Genomic DNA, 16867 nt, shown 5'->3' with positions numbered 1-16867 from the left:
AATTTCAGCAATTGTTCTAGATAACACAGTCCCCCTCCTCTCTCCTCCCTCCCCACCCACCTGCTCACCCATTGCTGGTTTTCCACCTCATTCTGATTCCCACCACAGCCAACTGTGGCATTTGAAGCAATTTACAGATTACAGTTGCACATCAAGCAAAGAATGACCGACATATGTGGGATTTGATGACTCTGGAAGTGATGTGTACGTACGGTGACTGAAGCTGGGGGAAATCTGGAGGAACGTTCTGGCCATTAACGCGGGAGGACAGGCCCAGAAGTGGGCGCACGTGACAGCAGCAGCACCTCGAGAGTGACATCACCCCTTCGGGGGGCGGAGCCGAACTATTTAGGGCCTTGTCTGCTAGTGAGCTTCCATCCTTCTTCCCCACCAAATGCCCTCGACCCCACCAGTCAGAGACCCCTGAGGAAACGAGAAATGCCCAGACCTCACAGAGCGGCAGAGTCAGGGCCCATCCTCTCCGCGCAGACACGGGTTCGCTTTTCACTCTCTCTCTCCCAGCCGCTCCCCACCCCCAAACTGTGGAGGGGGCGGGGGCGCGCGCGCTCCACCACGCACGCGCCCCCACGCACGCGCTCTCCCTCCGCGCTCGCGCTCCTCCCCACCCCGGCCCGGAGGGGGCGGGGCTGCGGGCGGCCGGGGAGGGTGTGACGCCCCCGGCGCGGCGGCGGCGCTAGCGAGCGGCCGTCCGGGCGCGGGTTGCTGGGCGCGCTGCTCCGGCGGGGCCCGCTGGCACAGCCGCCTCGCGCGAGCCGCCCGCCCGGCGGGGGAAGCCGCGAGCACTCCGAGCACCGGGCTCGGAGCTGCCGGCGCTGCCCGCCCGCCGCCGCCCTCCGCGCCTCCTCCGGGCGGCCCCGCCCCCGTTCCCATCCCCCTCGCGCTCACCTCCCGGCTGTGCCGCGCGCGAGGCGGAGCGAGGCGCCTGCCGCTGCCGCCGCCGCCGCTGCCGCCGCGTTTAGGGGCGAGAGTCTGCACCCCAGCCGCCGCTGACAGCGGGATCGCCGCGGGCTGCGCTTGCCCGCCTCGAGGCCCCGCCGCGCCTTTCCGGGGCGCAGATCCACCGCGGGCGTCGGGGCGCAGCGAGGTGCTCTGGGAATCGCGGGCGGCGCCGGCGGGCGGCGCGGTCCTCACTGGAGATCCCGGGGACTGGGGCTTGACCCCGAGGTGCAGCGAGCCCCTCAGAGCAGGTAAGACACCCGGGGAGCCGCGGAAGGAGAGGTCGCCTCAGTGACAGGGGCGTTCGCCTCCAATGCTTCGGCTCCAGGGAGAGGGGCGGGGGCGAGCGGGGAGACAGCGAAACGGGCAGCGAAGTGCCTCCGGCGTCTAAGGCATGGGGAAGGTTAGCTCCAAATGTGGCACTTAGGGTGGCTTCAGATGGGGCCGGGGATGGTCACCGAAGGTGTCAAGGAATTTGGTACCGAGAGAGTCTCTAGATGACGGGGACCCGGGATGAGATGCGAGGCAGATTGCTAAACGTGGCAGGGAAGGTGGTGCAGAACGAGTTGCAAAATGTGCCCCCAGAATGCAGCATAAAAAGTAGTTGTGAAATGTGCCAGGTAAGGCGCAGGGTGGGTTGGCCTGTGTGGCATTGAAATTCATGGCAGAAGTGTTATTAGTGATATTAACCATCTCTCCTGGGAAAGGAGATGCAGTGTAAGAAAAGATTAATAAGGCTCACTGCTATATATTTTATCACAGGAAATCGAGAGGAGCTACGATATGCTATTTTTTTTTTTTGAGATAGAGATAGTATGTACCCACGTGAAAGAAAAAAGCATACTGTATCTGGTTATGAGATGGGAAAGAAAAAATAGGACTAAAATAATTCCAGGTTTTGCCGTCATCTTGTAGAGCTGTGATATAATTGTATCCTGTCCTTTATTTCAGTTGTGGAATGTTTAAAATGGGTTTCACAAAACATAAACAATGATAATTAGCATTAGGAAGATTTGGTGTTTTGGGTCTTTCACTCTGTTCTCCGCTCCTCTTCAGGAAAAGAAAAACAATAAACAAACAAACAAAAAAACACCCCACCACATCTTGACCATAATTCTGAGTTCAAGATCATTAGGCAAAGGGAATTTTTTCCCCCTATGTGCCCTTGTCTTCATTTTCACACAGGTGAAAATATTTGGGATGAGGAAAACAAAACAATATGGTGATATTGTTTATGGAAAACAAAAGGGATAAATTTTCAGGCATTTTGAGGGGTTAGAGCCAAAAGCTATTGCGGTTGTTAATTACAGTGAATGACACTAGTGATATATATATTCTTGGGTGTTCTTGGTGTTGGGGCGGCAAACCAGGGTGAAAAAATCAAATACAGTAAATGTAGCCTAAAAAGCAGCAACATGGATACTGTCAGTGGAGCACTTCTTGCAGCGTTTCCCAGGTGCATCATCTTAGGAATGTGAGCGCAAGAATAAAATATTAAATATTCTTTGTTGCTCCCTGTCTCTCTCTCCCTATAAAATTACCCACATGCTGCGAAACACTGTGACTTCCATTTAAGAAGAACATCGGTGTTTTGAGAGGGTTGTCAGAAAATAGCTGGAATTTCAGAAGTAACAAAAGATAGTTCAATGGGCTATGCAATATAACTTACATATGTGCATTCAATGAGTGCCTATACGCTATGAAACAAGCAGAAATATCTGGATGTGTTCATTAGGATGTAGTTAATGGTTGAGATTATAGTGTTTTATGTTGTGATTATTGTAGAGAAATTGAATTACTTGCCTGATGTTGTTCTTACATTAACAGTAATTTGTCAGATAATCTGAAAATTCATACTGACTGGCTTCCTCCTGGATCCACCATTCAGCCACTGAGGAATCATTTGCCTCAAAGACAAAACTGGATTTTCCTTGGTGATTAATATCGGGTGTTAAGTGTTTTCTGTAGATATGTTACTCACCTTGAGGCTGTGTTGGGGCTAAAGCAGAGAGGAGAGAGCCAGAGGAGAATAAAGAGCAGTTCTGTTGGGTCTTCCTGTTTTGTTCTGACTGGAAGCCGTATGTACTGCCACCCCCTACTGTCTGTAGGAAGAGGAGTTGCAGAGTCCCATTCTTTTCTTGTTATCACTGCCCCCTTGTGTAAGGGAAGAAATTGATAGTTGCACTTGGGATAACTGCTCTCATATTGTTCTTGACAGGAAGGTTATGCGGATCTCTTAATGATCTATTCTTTTCAGAGTTGTAGGGCTTTAAATTTACTGTTCATCAGGTTACAGATTTTGATGTCTGTTTTTAATAGTATCTAGTTTTGGTCAATAATTCAAGTTTCTTAGAATGTTTTCAGTATGTTTGGGAAGATGGTGGAGTACTATTGTTGGTAGGAGGGCTCAAGTAATAGCTCACTCTTCTATAGCACCTACTCTTTGCCAGTCCTTTTATACATGTTGTAATCAGTTTCAGTGTCCTGTGAGGCATGCTATTTCCATTTTCTGATGAGAAACTGAAACACAGAGTTGTTCAGTAACTTGCATAGGACAGTAAAGAATCAGATTTAGCTAGCAAGTGGACGAGTTGGGTTTCAATTCTGTAAGTAAGTAGTAAGACACATAAATGTTAAGCCTACAAACATATCAAAAGTATAGTTACTTATAGTATGAACATTTCTCTTCTGGAATTTATTTTTGTAAATTATCTCTGGGATTATGAGTAGAGGAATAACAGTATTTTTTATGTGGTTAAGGAGATGATTGTGATGGAGGTTGATTTTGGGGAGAACTTAAGAGGTAGAAAGTTACTTTCAAGTAGGTTGGTTTGTGTGTCTGACTGTTTGTGTGTATATGTATACATAGTGTGCCATGAAGGTTTACTGGTGCTTTCAAAAAATTTTTTTTAACGTTTATTCATTTTTGAGAGACAGAGACAGGGCATGAGTGGAGGAGGGGCAGAGAGAGAGGGAGACACAGAATTTGAAACAGGCTCCAGGCCCTGAGCTGTGAGCACAGAGCTCAGTGCAGGGCTGGAACTCATGGATGGCAAGATCATGACCTGATCATGACCTGAGTTGAAATTAGATGCTCAACTGCTCAGCCGACTGACCCACCCAGGCATCCCTACTGGTGCTTTTAAAGACATAGTAGTATACACACACACGCACGCACGCACGCACGCACACACCCCTAAATACTATCTCTTTAAAAGCACCAGTAAATTTACTGCTAACTTTCTCAAGAAAAATTAAGGAGGAATTATCTATTTTTTTCTACCTATTCACACTTTTATGATATCTATTTTATTATTAAAAGGTTTTTAAAAATATTTATTTTTGAAAGAGAGACAGAGCTTTAGCAGGGGAGGGGCAGAGGAGAATGAGACACAGAATCCCAAGCAGGCCCCAGCCTCTGAGCTGTTAGCACAGAGCCCAGTGCGGGGCTCGAACTCACGAACCTTGAGATCATGACCTGAGCCAAGGTCGGATGTTTAACCTACTGAACCACCTAGGCACCCCTAATCTCTATTTTATTTTAAAAAGCTACAAAAATGGATTGAATGAATATGTATATTTTACTGCTTCCATAAAAAATTGTTGGCTTAGATTTTTCTCACACTTAAACATTGTTTTACATATGAACTAATATTTATAAAAATGTGTAAAGAATATCACCTCTTATACTTGTAACAATTATTTTCTTCTCTAAGCCCAACTTTGCCATTCTGTGATTCACATGTTTCATATAATCAAACACTTCTTCCATTTTTGTATACATTTGTTGATAAGGGAATTCAAGATAATCTACTGATTATGGCTAAGACTTATTCAGGATGTATGTTTATGTACTTTAGTATATTTAATAAATTGTCAGAGACTTGATCATGCTCTGTATTTTAGATTGTTTGGAAGTTCCTTTTAGCATACTTAATATAAAACCTAATATGATGTTTGCATCTTTATCATAAAGTTTTTTGTTTTCTTAAGTTTATTTATTTTTGAGAGAGCTCACATGTGCGGGGGAGGGACAGAGAGAGGGAGTGAGAGAATCCTAAGCAGACTTTGTGCTCCATGCAGAGCCCAAGATGGGGCTTGATCCCAACACTGTGAGAACATGACCTGAGCCAAAATTGAGAGTCAGACGCTTAACTGACTGAGCCGCCCAGGTGCCTCTCTTTTTGTATTTTCTGAATGACTCTCTGTTCATTATTTTGCATGGGAAGAAAGTAAGCCTAGAAAGAAGTACAGTAATCCCCCCATATCTTCAGGGGATACATTCCAAGACCCCCAGGGAATGCCTGAAACCTTTTATAGTATCGAAACCTGAAATACAATATTTTTTTCCTATAAATACATACCTATGATCAAGTTTAATTTATAAATTAGGTATAGTAAGAGAGCAACATTAATAAAATACAACAGTTGAGCCTGGGTTGCTCAGTCAGCTAAACGTCCGACTTTGGCTCAGGTCATGATCTCATGGCTCATGAGTTCGAGCCCCACATCTGGCTCTGTGCTGATGGCTCAGAGCCTGGAGCCTGCTTCAGATTCTGTGTCCCTCTCTCGTTCTGCCCCTCCCCTGCTCATGCTGGCATGTGCTCTTTCTCTTTCTCTCTCAAGAATAAATAAACATTAAACATTTTTTTAAAAAAAAATAGGGGTGCTTGGGTGGCTCAGTTGGTTAAGTGTCTGCAGCTCACGTCATGATCTCATGGTTCATGGGTTTGAGCACCTTGTTGGGCTTTGTGCTGACAGCTCGGAGCCTGGAGCCTGCTTTGGATTGTGTGTCTCCCTCTCTGTCTCTTCCCCGCTCACACTCTGTCTCTGTCTCTCGAACATAAACGTTAAAAATTTTTTTAATTTTAAAAATAAAATGAAATAGAACAGTTGTAACAGTGTGTTGTAATACAGTTGTGTGAATGTGGCCTCTCTCTCAAAATATCTTACTCTATTGAATTCACTCTTCTTGTGATGACCTGAGATAATAAAATATCTACTTGATGGAATGAAGTGATATAGACGATGTGATGCGACCTTAGGTTACTGTTGACCTAAGTGTCAGAAGGAGGATCATCTGCTTCCGGACTGTGGGTGGGTTAGCAGAGACCACTATACACTAACCCAATATTAGTTCTAAAAGGCGAATATTAGGGTACTTGATATTAATTAGATGTAAGGTGGAACAAGTGTGCATAAAAGAAATTCATCAAAGTTCTTTCCTTCTCATATTTCTTTCCTTTATAATAGAATTAAAATTGACTTTCTGAGACATACTAATTGGACATAGTAGTTGAATGTCTTACACAGAATCACCAGTGTTAGCTGGAATATTTTTACTTAGGACTCTAAGATTTTATTTCAAGGAGCTAGAACAGGCTGTTGCAGATGGCTGTATACTTTTCTAGTACTAGTCTGACCAGAGTAACATATAAAATAGTTCAGAAACTAGTTTAATTATTTGGACTTTTTTTTTCCCTTTGTGAGTGAGTTGAAGCTCAGCATTGTCATATCTTATGAGTGCCCATAGTTAACAAATACTATTATTATTTGGAGAGAAGGCACTGATACATATACTGTAAAAAAAAATAGTCTTTGTTATAACACCATGAAAACTGTCAAATAGCATCTTTTGTATTATGTGAAGATGTATTACATGAAGATTGTATTAAAAAATGAGAGGTTCTTGGGTGGCTCAGTTGGTTAAGCATCTAACTTTGGCCCAGGTCATGATCTCATGGCTCGTGAGTTTGAGCCCCGCATTGGGCTCTGGACTGACAGTGCAGAGCTTGCTTGGGATTCTCTCTCTACCCCTCCCCTACGTGTGTGTGTGTGTGTGTGTGTGTGTGTGTGCGTGTGTTCATGTGCAGACTCAAAATAAACTTAAAAAAAAATGAGTTGAGGAGATGTGTATATGATGATGGAGGGTACATATGCCTGGTGAATCTCTTTAAAATTCTATGGAGGGGCACCTGGGTGGCTCTATTTAAGTGTCCTGCGCTTGATTTCAGCTCAGGTCATGATCTCACGGTTGTGGGTTCGAGCCCTGCATTGGGCTCCGTGCTGACAGCATGGAGCCTGCTTGGAATTCTCTCTCCCTCTCTCTGCCTCTCCCCTGCTCACACACCACACACACTTTCTCAAAATAAGTAAATAAACTTAAAAAAAAAAGATTCTATGGAAAGATATAGGTTAAAGGAAGAGCTTAAAGACTTTTATCTCTATTTTCCCAACCAGTGGCCCTTTTCCTTTCTTTTAGAGGTATTTTACCTTGAGCATTTAAGATTCCAGGTAATATTAGATGGAGAACAAGAAATGTGGGCCTAAGTTTAGGAGGTTAAAGTAGGGTAAGGACGCAATAAATGGAAAATGTTTATGATAGGGATTGTTCTTATTCCAGAAACCTCTAAGCAATTACAATACCATAATTATTTCTGGAAACAAATTTATTAGGTCAGGTTATTTTATTTAACAAAAATATTTGTAAGTCTTTAGAAAGCTGTGTTTGTGGATGTTTTAAGTATAAGATAAGTTGCTTTTTATGGGGCATACATTACAAAAGTATCTTATTATGTTCAGCTTCTGTTTGTCCTTGAATAGTTGAAGGTAAATTGACTAAGTTTAAGAGGCAAAAGAATTAAGTTGGTATTAGTTTTAATCATACTTTGTTTTTCCCTTTTATTCCCCATAATGTTAATTTCTGCCTTTATTAAGTGCATATCTATATATCCTGTCTCTCAGACTTCTTACTTGATGTCATTCATTTAATTTTTAATTTTTTAATTTAATTTTATTGTTTTTTATTTTTTTAATGTTTTTTTTTTTTTAATTTATTTTTAAATAAAGAGAGAGAGGCAACGTGAGCAGGGGAGGGTCAGAAAGAGAGGGAGATACAGGATCTGAAGCAGGCTGTGAGCTAGCTTTCAGCACAGAGCCCGACACGGGGCTTGTACCCATGAACTATGAGATCAGGACCTGAGCCGAAGTCGGATGCTTAACTGACTGAGCCACCCAGGCGCCCCTATTTTTTTTTTTTTAATGTTTTATTTATTTCTAGGAGAGAGAGAGATAGCGTGAGCAGGGAAGGGTCAGAGAGAGAGGGAGTCACAGACTGAAACAGGCTCCAGGCTCTGAGCGGGCAGTCAGCACAGAGCCCGACGCGGGGCTTGAACCCACAAACTGTGAGATCATGACCTAAGCGAAAGTCGGACGCTTAACCGACTAAGCCACCCAGGCGCCCCTGGGCGCCCTTATTTTTAATTTTTTTAATGTTTATTTTTGAAAGAGAGAAAGAGAAAGAGCAAGTGAGTGTGTGCAAGCAGGGGAGGGGTAGAGAGGGAGAGCCAAGATCCGAAGCAGCCTCCAGGATCTGAGCTGTCAACACAGCCTGATGCGGGGCTTGAACCCACAAACTGGGAGATCATGACCTGAGCTGAAGTTGGACGCTTAACTGACTGAGCCACCCCACTGCCCCTATTCTGATGTCATTTAAACTGAGTAGTTGCATTATATTGAGTAGTCTTGTGGATATGTTTTTAAAAAATCCAGTTGCCCTGTAGACATCATTACTTTTTATTATCAAATTTATGTACCTTTTCCCCATAGGTACTTTGCTGCCAGAGTGATCTTTCTAACATGGCCATCTGATTATGTCATTCTTTTCTTCAGAATCTTATTGTGGCACCTCATCACTAATGGATAAAATGGAAACTCCTTAACAAATCATGTAAGGTCCTTCATGATGATCTGATCTTTGACTCCTCTTTAGACTCCTTGCCTGCCGCATTCTTCTTCAAAGTTCTGTGCATCAGGAGATATGTGTGGAGAAATACACATACATATACACACCGTTAAGAGTATTTTTCACAGTAATTCCTGGACTATCATTGAAACAAACTCTAAAGATAAATCAAATTTTATTCCTTTTTTATTTCCTAAGTTGGGAGAAGAAGATTAGAAGGTTCTCTGTGTGAACTTTAGCTGAATTATTTTTGCTGTATTATGGAGATTGGCAAACTACAGTACATGGGCCAAATGCAGCTCATTGTCTGTTTTTGTATGAGCTGCAAGCTAAGTTTGATTTTTATATTTTTAAATGGTTGAAAAGATATCAAAAGAATAATGCTTTGTGACGTGAAAATTATAGGAAATTCAAATTCAATGGCCGTGAAGAAAGTTTTATTGGCATATTGCCATACTCAGTCATTTACATATTGGTTATAGCCGTTTTCTGAGTGTAGCCACAGAGTTGGGTAGTTTCTATAGAGACCGTACAGCCCACAAACCCAAATATTTACTATTTAGCCCTAACTAACTGACACTAACTTTACTAAGTGATAAAGTTACCAGTCCTTAGTTTATAATATAAATGATCACTGAATATCATGAATTGGAGGTAGACCACCTATGTCTGTTGAAGGCCCTTTCAGGCATAATTGCCTCTATCTTCTGAGAAAAGATTGGCTGTTTTGCCTTAGTAGAAATTTATCTAACAGGTGGTAAAGGTATTTTGAAAAGGAAAACTGATTTGTACATTCCTTTTTATAAATACTAGCATGTATTGCAGACCTAAAATTCATAAAGAAAAGTATATAAACAGTAATAATGGACAACTTACTTATTCCAAACAGATATCTTTGGACTAGGTAGCCATGTTTATTTCCTTGCCTTTAATGCCATAATTGCATTATCACATCTGATTATGTCAGTTGACGTCTGATTATAGAGATTGACAACATGAAGAAATATGGCACCAGTTTTTTATTGCCATGGAAACCCTTCTACAGATCCAGCCTTATGAGTGGATTAGTTACTTATTAAGCTTGGAAATGTGATGGGGTATATAGATATTGTGATTTAATCATCTTACCATAGAGAATCTGTCTTAGATTTTAGTAAATTCCTTCTGCCTAAATGAAGGAAGTCTCTTCTTAGCACTTTGCAATCTTGGGTTGTGGGGTCCCCCAATGTCTAACTCTAGTTGCTGAATTTTTTTTTTTTAAATTTTTATTCATTTCTAGGAGAGAGACAGCGTGAGCAGGGGAGGGTCAGAGAGAGAGGGAGATACAGACTCTGAAATAGGCTCCAGGCTCTGAGCTGGCAGTCAGCACAGAGCCCGATGCGGGGCTCGAACCCACGAACCGCGAGATCATGACCTAAGCGAAAGTCGGACGCTTAACCGACTAAACCACCCAGGCGCCCCTGAAATTTGATAAGGCCAAAATTTGATAAGGCTATGGAAGCTTGATGGGTATTTGTTGTTACTCTAGAATTGTTTCTGTTCAGATTCCAAGGAATCCTGTAGGGCTCCCTTGGGTTGGGAATTAAAGTGCATGAAGGTCATTCGTTTTATTAGGATATGTGGGATGAAGATTTACTACATACCCCAATCCTGCTTTAGCATCAGAGATTCTTAGCTCTTCCTGTTTTAGGGTTTTAAAGAGGAAGAAAGACTTCCTTTGGAAGTTGTTACACACATTCCTTTATGATAGGATGGCAATACTATTGTTTAGTTGTAAGAAGCTTTTGAAATTCTACAATCATGAGACGCATTTTATAGTAGAAAGAACATGACTTTGTGAGTTTTTGAATCATGAAAACATTAAATTATTGCTCTGTCACTCACTAGATGAATGAGGGGCTAAAATCTATCTTGCAGGGTTTTGATGCTGACAATATGAAATAATCACTGACGATCCTTAGAACCATGTCGGGTGCTGAAGGAATGGTAATTTTTATTAGACCTTGGAAGGCATCCTGGATTTTTCTTCTTTGATGTGTGCTTGACCCAGCTCCTCCCCACAGTGTTTTACTAGCATTTTCAGTACAGCTTTTCCTTGTCTTGCTCTCCTTTTCAGCTTTGTAAGCCATTTAAAAGACCCATGGTTACTTCAGCTACTGATTTATTTTGTGTCCTGAAATTTTCTTTTCTGAAAGATTTGATGAGAACTGAGAGAATTCTTAAATAACTGTAAACTTAAAAATAAAAACTCTACAGAAGTGAGATGCTATTGGGCAGACTACTGGTGTGCATATCTTTTGGGCTGTTTCCCGTTAAGTGCCGCAAACTTGACAAAAATTAGTTTTTAATCTCCATAAAATAGCAATGGCATTGTTTTGAGACCGCTCTTTTTTTTCAATTTGATCATGTAAACGTTTTCAGTTTTTATAAACATTTCTCACATTTGTGAATAACTGGAATTTTCTGGGATAACTTTATCCCCCCATCATCCATGTTACATGTTGATAGCTTTTTATGATTTTTCTTTAAAAAGTTGTATGTGAGGGGCGCCTGAGTGGCTTAGTCGGTTAAGCGTCCGACTTTCACTTAGGTCATGATCTCGCGGTTCGTGGGTTCGAGCCCCGCATCGGGCTCTGTGCTGACTGCCAGCTCAGAGCCTGGAGCCTGTTTCAGAGTCTGTGTCTCCCTCTCTCTCTGACCCTCCCCTGCTCACGCTGTCTCTCTCTCTCCTAGAAATAAATAAAAAATAAAAAAAATAAATAAAAAAATAAAAAATAAATAAAAAAATAAAAAGTTGTATGTGACAGTTAAGTGGTTGCTTTTCTTTTATAATATAATAATTTTTTAATAAAATGGCCTCGTTTATTTACAATGTAAAATAATTCATTAGAAAAAGTTTGCCGCTCTTTCTTTAGTATAGATAATAAAAAGTTAACTTCAAAACCCCATTTTTTGCCAAGTTTTAATTACTTCTGTAACATTTTGCCTATTTTTGCTAGTCAGTGTATCATGCCTATAATTATTCATTGAATTTTTCTCCTCACTTTTTCTTAGTTTTAGCCATATTTGTCAGAATATCCATGAACTGATAAATTTGTGCTAGTTATAAAATAAAAACTAGTTCATCCTGAGATCATCTTGCTGAATGTACTTGAGAAAGACCATTCTTATGCAACTTTGGTTCCAGATTGGGTTATTTTGTATTTTTAAATAAATGAACTTTGTAGTGATTCCTCTCTTTGTTTACATAATTTAATTCTAATTTTGACTTTGGATGTATTAAAGATAGCCATTTATTAATTGTCAAAAATGTTAATTGTCATTACTTTTAATAGGTAACTGTTTTCTCACATGCCCAACCCACTCTAGCTTTATACAAAAATTATAAAGGTAATATTCTGCTTGTAGCCCTAAAAATAAACAAACTAGGGGTGAATAAAGAAGTTAGTATTTTCCTCTCCCCTTAAGTCTCTCCCTTCTCTAGTTTTCCTCCCTGGAGTAGCCAACATTAACCAACAATGAGTATTGATTTTCAGTTTCTTTTTCTCACTCAAAAACATATACATATTTACACACATTTATACAGGCTTTTTGTAACTTGCTTTATTCATTTAAGAACATATCATGGTATCTCTCCAGTTTAGTAAATGGAACTCTAATTTTAAAATGCTTAATAACATTCTATAGCATACTACACCATAATTTATTCTGTTACCTAACTAATGGATATTAAGATTGTTTTCTTTCTTTCTTCCTTATATTTTTTTGCTTTTATAAACATTAGTCCATTCTTACTCATGACCAGAGAAGCAAACATTCTAAATAAAATATTAGCAAGATAAAACTAGTAGTATATTTAAAAGGTAATACATCAGTGTTTATTCCGGGAAAGTGGGGACAGTTAAATAGTAATGTAATTTACCATAGTAACAAATTACAAGATAAAAACTATATGAGTATCTCTCTCTTTTGGGATGAGTTGGAAGACTTTGTATTGTATTTAGACAAAATAGCATAGGGAGATGCCTGTCCATGCGGATTGTAGTCCCAAGTTTTATACAATTCTTTGATCCTCAAAGTTGATAAGCAGACACCTTTTTTCCAGAGTCTTTATGGAGACTTTGTGTGCCTAGGCCTCAGCTTTGACCTTGACGTAACTATAGGACTTGGGATGTAAAGCCTGGTACCCTTGACATTATGGAAATAAGTATACTTCCTGAGACTGGGATGGATAATATGGGCAAGCTTGTCTAACTTAGGGCTGGCACTTTTTATAATCTTGTATTTGATTACTTTGGGCTTAATGGGCACCTTGTTGGCTTCTATACTGGTGCTCATCGTTTGGAAACATTGGTCTGAATCTTTTTGAGGGCTTTCTTGTGCTTTTTGGCAAATTATGCATTCCTTAGGATCTAAATTTCTTGAGCTTTCTAGGACTGATTAGTTGTATATAATATTCTTGGATTTGGCCATTTCTCTACTGCCAGCCACAATTCTGGGAGTGGTAGAGACTGGAAGAAAAGAACCCCAAGACTGTTGTAATAGATGCCAGGAAAGCATTTGGAGTAATTTCTTTAGTGGATGTGGCATAATTTTTGAGTCCTTGCTTGAGTGAAAATGCCTGTCTTTTATCTTGATCAGCAAATGATATCTTGGCTAGATAGTGTTCTTGGGTCATCGTCCTTTTTTTTTTTTTTTCCTGCATTATAACATGTATACCTTATACCACTGTTTTCAAGCTTGTGCAATTGATAAGTTTGATGGCAGTCTGCTTACTTTATAAGTAACTGGTTCTTTATCTCCTACACAGCCTTGCCATGCTTATGTGGTCTGAGATAATCAGATCTAATCTCATTATGCACTTGATTCCTTTATATCATGGGAAACCCAGAACTGCCGGTTCATCTCACATTTCCTGGACTCCTGCCTGTATTTCTGTATTTCCCCCTTTCTGATCCCAGGTTTCCCCTTTGGAAACCCTATTTTTTAACAACCTTTTTAAAATTTTAAATTAATTTTTATTTTAATTGATTTTAATTAATTTTTAAATTTTTAATGTTTTTAAAATATTTAAATATTTTCCCCTATTTTTTAATGTTTAGTAGTAGTATAGTAAAATCATTTTGGTCATTCTGAGTTGATATTCCCAGGTACAAATTGTTCTTTCAAGATGTAGTTTCAAATATTTATTTCAGGAAAGTTTTTTTGAATTACAATTTTTACTATTCAGTTTTTTGTTTTGAGTTCCTTCGTCAGAAGTTCCTATCAATCTTCTTTGCCTGTTTTCAATATTTGCCAGTTTTTCTCAAATCTTTTTGATCTCTTTGAGTTTAAAATTTTTCTCTTTTTTAACCTTGTATTTTTCTTAAGGGATTATCTGTTTTTATTCACTCTTGTTTTTACTTCTGGAATGATTCTTTCCTTTTATTTTTAATTATTTTGTGTCATGTCATCTCATTTTGAGTTTTTATAATTCTTAGATCTATTCTTTCATGTCTTTTGTCATTTTCTTAAGGTCTTTTAGTTCATTTTGAAATGGCATGTTATAGTTTTGATCTGTTAATGTGGGCACCTCTTTCTGGTATGCTTTCATTGTAGGGATGTTACTTTTTTTTTATGTTTATTTATTTTAGAGACAGAGTAGGGGAGGGGCAGAGAGAGAGAGAGAGAGAGAGAGAGAGAGAGATTGAGGGAAGAGAGAATCCCAAGCAGGCACTGTGTTGTCAGCTCAGAGCCCAAGCAGGGCTTGAACTCACTAACTGTGAAGTCATGACCTGAGCTAAAATCAGAATAGGATGCTTAATAACCCACTGAGCCATCCAGGTGCCTTTGTAGGGATGTTATTCTGCTCCTTATAACTTGGTATATGGAATTGACCTTGATACTTTCTATGATTTATTTTTATTTGAAATTAATTTCAAAAAATCTTTTAGAAAATGTCTGGGTCCAGGAAGTCTTCTAATTTCATAGAGCTTTTTCTGTGATTATTTTTGTGTAGTGTTAAAACAATATGGTGGCTTGTGTTCTGAGATTTCTTGGCCTTATTCTCCTCCAGTAGTTTTGTTTGGACCTTCTCTTTCCTTCCTCTCTTGTCTGATCCCAGTTTTCACCCTTTTATGATCATTAAACCCTTTCTCTGCCTTCTGAAGTTCAGCTGCAAAACTCTCTTTGTCTTTAACCTCTTTTCTTAAACATGAATAGCTTCTTCCTCTAAATAAAACTGACCTCTCCCCTGAGGGCGATACTTCCCTGTCGAGTTCTTAAGTGGTGGCTCCTCCTATTGGTGTGGGTTGAGTGTTCTCTTTGCTTTCTCATAGTTGCTTCTAGACTTCTTTGGGGGCTCACTGGTACTCTTCTACTTCTCCAGTTATAATTATTGGTGTCCTCAGTGTCCATACAGATGATCCTTCTAATATTCTGGCTTCTTGACTTCTTCTCCTCTACTGATCTTGTCCTTTGCCTCAGCCACTCTCTTCTCTGGCATATTCTATGCAGATGTTTTTAAACCCTCATTGCATCTGCATTAACTAGGGAGCTTTGAGAAACTACAGGTGCCTAGGATTCACTCCCAGAAATTCTGATTTGGTTAATCTGGGGTGTGGCTTCATATGTTATTTTTAACAATTTTTCAAGGTGACTTTAATCTGCAGCCAGGATTGAGAGTCACTGTTCTAGAATTCATTATTACCAATAGCTACAATTTTCTGTAATATAATTTCTGACATTTTACTCTCAAACTACCACCTACAGTGTTTCTGGCTCACTTCTAAGTACCCAACAATCTTAATTCTTTGACTCCACTGGGACCTTTAATTTACCACCTTTTCACTGTTCCTCAATGCATACATGTCCTCAGTTCCTTTTCTGACTTGTTGAATCCCCTTTTCACTGTTCTTCAGTACATACATGTCCTCAGTTCCTTTTCTCACTTGCTGAATTCTGATTATAATTGCTCTTCTGCATCTATCCTCAACTCTCTTGACCTCTCTCCCTTGGTTGTTCTTGCCTGGTAAAACCTGATCCTGGTTAAAACCAACTCTCCTTTTCCACACCTGCACACTTGTAGCTGTATATGGCTCAGCAAAACAGTCATGTTGACTTTAAGTTCTTAGTACCCAGTGACTTTAACTTCATTTTACTGCTGCCAAGCTATCCAACTTTATTTTTCTAGTTCTTCCACATTCCCATTTGCTTAGTTGATTATATCTTTTCCTTGCATGCAAATCTTAAATATTTCCCTTTACATCATTTCTTTCAGTCGGTGACCTTCTTTTCTATTTTATTAAGAAAATAGAAACGTTTTTCCCACCACCTGCATCTTTACCAGTTATTGTGAATTAACTGTCTTTTCTTCTATTGAAGGTCATTCCTACCAATTGTTCCTTTGAGCCCATCCCTTCTTGCCTTCTCAAGGACATTCTTCCTGCAATTCTTCCCTGTTTTTCCTTTTCTGGATCACTGTCAGCAGACTAAGAGCATATTGTAATTTCTTTCATTTGAAAGAAACACTCTCTTGACCTTACTAACCTTTCCAGCTACTACCCCATTTCTTTTCTCATTTATACCAGACTCTGCAAGACAGTTTTGTTTACCTTATCCATCTCTCGTTTTTTAATAGTTTTATTGAAGTGTAATGTACATGTAAGATTTACCCATTGTAGCAGTATGATTTACTGATTATTGGTAAATTTATAGAATTGTGTAGTTATCACCACAGTCCAGTTTTACAATATTTTGATCCCTCTCCAAAATTCCTTTGAGCTTATTTGCATTCCATCTCCATTCCTAACCCTAGCCTTAGGCAACCACTTGTCTACTTTCTGTTTCAATAAATTGGCTTTTGGACATTCATATAAATGGAATCATAAGTGGGTCATTTTGTTTTATAATATGCAGTCTTTTGCTTCTGTCTTCTTTCATTTACCATGATGTTTCTGAGGTTAATCCATGTTGAGCGTGTGTCAGGATTTTATTCCTTTTTATTGCTGAATATTTTTGCGTTGTATGGATGTACCACATTTTGCTTCTCTGTTCATCAAATAATTGGCATTTGAATTGTTTCTAGTTTTTGGCTTTTATGAGTAATGCTGTTGTAGTTATTCATGTATGAGACTTGGTGCACATGTGTGTTTTAATTTCTTGATAGATTCCTAGGAGTGGAGTTGC

At 39.7% G+C, this 16867-nt stretch overlaps 1 protein-coding gene across 4 annotated transcripts in view; it reads left to right on the top strand.

Moving 5' to 3' along the window:
- Positions 1–1127: 1127 nt before the first annotated feature.
- The window catches only part of TANC2 (tetratricopeptide repeat, ankyrin repeat and coiled-coil containing 2), a 374283-nt gene continuing 358543 nt past the window's right edge, over positions 1128–16867 (top strand). For all 4 annotated transcript variants that reach the window (XM_039235906.1, XM_039235904.1, XM_039235903.1 and 1 more), the window contains exon 1: positions 1128–1208. The gene's annotated coding sequence lies outside the window, so the exon portion shown is untranslated. The remainder of the gene's footprint in view (positions 1209–16867) is intronic.

This window comes from Hyaena hyaena, unplaced genomic scaffold, assembly GCF_003009895.1.
Source record: "Hyaena hyaena isolate Hyena2069 unplaced genomic scaffold, ASM300989v1 scaffold_104, whole genome shotgun sequence".
Taxonomy (NCBI): Eukaryota; Metazoa; Chordata; class Mammalia; order Carnivora; family Hyaenidae; genus Hyaena; species Hyaena hyaena.
This window is presented reverse-complemented; position numbering and strand designations above follow the sequence as displayed.